This window comes from Harpia harpyja, chromosome W (assembly GCF_026419915.1).
Source record: "Harpia harpyja isolate bHarHar1 chromosome W, bHarHar1 primary haplotype, whole genome shotgun sequence".
NCBI lineage: Eukaryota > Metazoa > Chordata > Aves > Accipitriformes > Accipitridae > Harpia > Harpia harpyja.
In genome coordinates, this window is record NC_068968.1 from 14,367,639 (window position 1) to 14,373,071 (window position 5,433).

Here is a 5,433-nt window from a genome sequence, read left to right on the forward strand (position 1 = left end):
AAGTTCTTTTGGGTATACGGCATTTGACCTCGTTTGTGTCTTAATCTTGCTCTTGGGATCATATCGAAACCTTCCCCACATTGGATCGGGACATTTAAATTGGTGTCACGGACAGGATCCCTTGAGACGAGAGTGCCGTATTGTTTCCCAAATACGTGAGACCTCTCAGGAACATAAGGGGTGCGGGCTTGTGTTTGAAACTTTACGTGCTGCTTTCCTGAGACGACTGCTTCCCTGCTTTGTATAAGATGAGTGATAGTAAAATTGCCCCTTTGGGGAAAGAAGTTTTGTTTGATTTTTTAGAAAAACCTAAAGCGTGACCCTCTGTGCCTGGGGTAGACTGGGCTCAGGGAAATTGGTATAATCTGCAGAGCGTTGTTGATTGGATGGTCGCTTTACAGGAAGACGCTAGAGTGTGGTCAGGGAAAGGAAAAGCAATTGTCTGTGCCGTTCTCGGTGCCAGTCTGGCTGCAGCAGTGGATAGGGATTGCCACCTCACTGCAGAATCTCAAATTACTGAATCCCTCCAAAACCTTGTTCAGTCCCTTCTGGGACAAGTGGCAGGATTAAAAGCACAACTTGAAGCAGAAAAGAACCAAGTGAAACATTTGCAAATTGCTTTTAAGGAGCAGCTCCTTGCGGGTACTGTCCGTGAGGAAATTCCTCCAAGATCAGAAATTGGCTACCCCTTTAAGGACCTGCAGGCAGCAAAAGAGAAAGTGGAGAAGTTGGAGCTGCCTTCATTGTGACCCTTAGTCAAAACTGAATATATTGATGATGATGAGCAGGACCAGTTCCCCCAAGTTACAACTAAAGAGGTCCCCTATACTGCCACCGAGTTGGCAAAACTAAAAAAGGAATTTGGCCGAACCCCTAAGGAGTCAGAAACGGAGTATTTGTGGAGAGTATCGTTGTCGGGGGGGACACCAGATTCTGTTAAGTGAAAAGGAGGCAGAACGGTATTGGGGACCGGGAGTGTTTTTAACTACTGGGGATTGCCGTGCCCCCTGGTCTTTAACCCAACGGGCAGCCTATTGGGCGGGGGGTTTGAACCCCTTGGAGAGGGGGGATCCCCTTGCGATTACGGGGACTGTTGATCAATTAGTGGAGAGTGTGCAAAAGGCAGCTTGTCTGCAGATGATGTATGATGGAAAATTGAAGCCTACGCAGGAGTCCCTGATGATGATGTCGGTGGACCCTGAGCGAATGACTCCCCTTATACGGGGACTCCCTGATTCTCTGAAGCCGATTGGTATACAATTACAAGGAAAGATACAGGCGATGCCCCAGGGCGAGAGTGTTGCAGCTGCTTCAGGAGAATTCACCCCTGATTGGCACCGCCGCCCCCCAGATAAGAAAATGTGGACTTGGGGAGAAATGGCCCAGAAATTAATTAATTACGGGTGCAAGTATGGTCCCCTTAACCCTCCAGCCACCAAAACAGACTCCAGGGACTTCAGGCGGGCTGAAGTAAAAATAGTTCCACACCCTGGGAGTGATAAGAGAACACCCCTTGCTAAACCGCTGGGGGGAAGAGATATCCCAAACAAAGGTAATAGACTGTGGGTGCAGGGACACCAGAAGGGGATCCCGCGTGACTTTGACGTGCGGAAACGGACTCCACAATCAGTGAGATTGTAAAGTAGGTATGTTTATTCAGCGCTGGGCAGCACGGGGGGGTAGTCCCACCAAAGTTGTGTGCGCCTGACTCGGCAGTTCGCTTCAAATTTATACAGTCAAGTGTTACATATACATAGAGTTTCACAATACGCCTATACATAGGCATGATCTATCCCGCTTCATATTAAAATTAGTTCCAAGAAGTCACAAGGCCGGTCTTGGCTGGTGTTTGGGGCTGACTGCTGCTTCTTATCAGGGACTATCTCCTGCCCCAGCCAGCCTCAAAAATGCAAACATTAAGCATCACTTCTCATCCCCTTGGGCCAACAATGCAAATGTTAAGCACCACTTCTCATCCTCTTGGGCCATGTCTACCTCTATTGAAATTTCTTTAACTTCATTATAAGCTAGAGAATTATTAAACAGTTCTTATCTACATCCATATATCTACTTTATCTACTAAGGTTCCTTTGGCTCCCCATTTCAGTCCCCCCTTTTCTAGAAAATAGTAAATTCTTTTACTATATCCAACTCTAGTACTTCTAATGCATTGTTTCCCTATCTAGCATTCCTCAAAATATTTATTGGACTCGAGTTTTCGTTGCAACTGATTCTTTTTCCATTCGCTGTAGGAATCTCCTGTGCTTTGGAAACACCATAAGCTGCATCGAATTGTTGTACAAAGGATTATGAGCAGAAAAATGATTACTATTGCTGTCACAAACAGTTGTTTTGGCCATGTTAAATTTGGCAACCAGGAAGTTAGTTTTTCCCATATCTCAGAAAATCCCCATGATGTGTCATCCGTAGTGATAAGATGTAACTCCTTAGAAATTTCCCAAATCTTTTCAATATCTGTCTCTACTTGCTGTCTTTCATTTAAATAAGCACAACAGCTTTGATTTATAAGTACACACGCTTTAGGAGAAATATATCAGCATGGTTACGTATTTTAGATATAGGTAAGGGTTTAATGATTATGGTAAAGAATGGATTTGGGTAGGAGCTGTTTAATGATTATCTAACTTGTAATAGAGTTTTAATGGCAATAGACATAGTTCAAAGGGATGAGGGACAATGATTAATGTATATGTTGTTGTAACCAACTGAAGCAAGGGATAGTTCCTGATGAGAAGCAGGAGTCGACCCCAAGAACCAGCCAAGACTGGCCATGCGATTTGAACAAAAGCCAAAGGGCGACTGAGCCTGCGCAGGAGCAAGAGGTAAAGAGTTCATCGCGAGGAAGACATACAGCCTTCATCTTTACGACCACCACAAGGAGGCATTGCGCAGACTCAGTTAGGAGGGACTTAGGGAAATGACTTCTTGGAAATAATTTTAATATGAAGCGGGGAGAGGTCATGCATATGTATAGGCGTATTAGAAAATCTTATGTATATGTAACACTTGACTGTTTAAATTTGAAGTAAGTTGCCGTGTCAGGCGCGCATGACTTTGGTGGGACTACCCCCTGTGCTGCCCAGCACTGAATAAACATAACTACTTTACAATCTCACTGATTGTAGAGTCTGTTTCCGCACGTCATTATTCCCTCTGTGCATTCTCCCCACCAATCGATACGTAAACTCTTATGTGCCTCCCCGTTTGCACAAAGGTACCAACGCCCGTGTCCTGAGTTCAGCTGGGATAGAGTTAATTTTTACAGGAACCTGGGAGGTGGGGGGGCATAGCCGGGGCAGCCGACCTGAACTAGCCAAGGAGCTATTCCATACCATGTGACATCATGCTCTGTATATAAATGGGGAGCGGGCCGGGGGGAGGTCTCTTGACTTTCGGTGGTGGAGCGTCGGGTTCCTGGTGGTGAGCAGTTGCACTGTGCATCACTCTTTTTGTATATTCTTTCATTAGTACCGTTGTTGTAACCTGTTTCTGTGTTGTCCCAGTAAACTGCCCTTATCTCAACCCTCGAGGTTCCAGGTTTTTTTTTCTTTTCTCTCCTCCGTCTCCTCCCTATCCCACCGGAGGGGGGCGGGAGGAGTGAGCGAGCGGCTGCGTGGTCCTTTGTTACCGGCTGGGCTGAAACCACGACAGTCCTTTTTTGGCGCCCAACGTGGGGCTAGAAGGGTTGAGATAATGACAGATCTGGCCAGAGCGTGTTGAAACAAATTTGTCATACACATTTCTTATATTAGATAAATAGATGCTAGTCAAAATGTTGATTCATTTGTTTACATGGTGGCGTTTTGTAAGTTCTTATATGCTCTATGTATTGCCTGTAGTTACGTTTCTCACCTCTGGGAGAGTGATTGGGATTATCATTTTGCTGTACTGGGCAAAGTCGACTTGTGAAATGATTACATCACTGGTCATGAGGTTAAGCTGGTATCTGTATGAGGTAGTGATATCATTTCCATACTTCGGGCACCTTCTATTGGATTTTATTGGTAATTACACTCAATCCATGGGGAAGTTAGGGGGGGATACTTCCCCCTGTCCGTTCGCCTCCCTTCTCTCCTTCCGGCTAATTACAACAGCCTTTGAGAATTTTGAATATCCTTGGGATGCACAAGCGAGTGTGCTGTTAGTGCTATGCCTCCTGAATATGTTTCAGGTCTTGTTTAGGGCTGCAAAAAGGCTCTTTAAGAGTACCACCCAGAGATCTGCCCCAAAGCTGGATATTCATGGGTGGCACGGCATGTGGGAGGATATGGGCAGGTATCTAGAGAACTTCTCACCTCCAGTGGCTTGGAAGTTCACTCCCGAACAACTACAGAACCCTCATGAAGTGGTAGAATATTTGAAAGGAAAATGCTGTGGCTATTCCAAAGACGTACAAGTCACTGCACTGTGCTGGGCCCTGGCCAGTATTTACCAAACACTGCTTGATATTAGGCAGCACCCTCAGGGGGAAAAGGGGGAAAAGATGGAAAACAGGACAACAGGCACCGTGACTACCCCAACCCCGACAACAGGCACCGTGGCTACCCCAACCCCGGTGATAGATACTGCAGCTAAACCAGAGAACCAACCTGTGCCAGTATCAGTCGCCCCTGTACAGAAAAAGAAACACACAAAGAAATCAGTTCGCTTAGTGAGAGATGAAGATGAACCAGGGTCATCACGAGAACAGGAGGAAGAGGCAGAAACTGAAATAATTACCCGATCTCTATCCCTGAGTTGCGTGACATGCGAAAAGATTTTAGCCGCCACCCAGGTGAGCACATTGTTACCTGGCTGCTCCGATGCTGGAATAATGGGGCTAGTAGTTTGGAATTAGAGGGTAAGGAAGCCAAGCAGTTGGGATCTCTGTCTAGGGAAGGGGGCATCGACAAGGCGATTGGGAGAAAAACACAAGTCCTCAGCCTCTGGAGGCGACTTCTGTTAGGTGTAAAGGAAAGATACCCCTTCAAGGATGAAGTTACATGTCACCAAGGCAAGTGGACCACCATGGAGAGAGGTATCCAGTACCTGAGGGAATTAGCTGTGCTGGAGGCGATTTATAATGATCCAGAAAATGGGCAGTCACCCACAGATCCAGATGAAGTCCAATGCACACAACCCATGTGGTGGAAGTTTCTACGAAGTGCACCACCAACCTATGCCAACTCATTGGCAGTAATGTCCTGGAAAGAAGGCTATGGACAAACGGTGGATGAATTGGCTGTCCAACTCCGGCAATAAGGAGGAAGTCTCTCTTCCTCCCTATGGGCCTGTGTCTTGGCTGTAGAGGAATTGTCCCGAGAGTTCCAGCAATTCAAAGTGGATATAGAATCATAGAATCATAGAATCATAGAATCATTTCGGTTGGAAAAGACCTTCAAGATCATCGAGTCCAACCATTAACCATGCCCC

The 5,433-nt window shown here is 46.1% G+C and overlaps 1 pseudogene; it reads left to right on the top strand.

The window, feature by feature from the left end:
• The first annotated feature begins 248 nt into the window (after positions 1–248).
• Positions 249–1,641, top strand: LOC128136059 (uncharacterized; annotated as a pseudogene).
• The last annotated feature ends 3,792 nt before the right edge of the window (positions 1,642–5,433 follow it).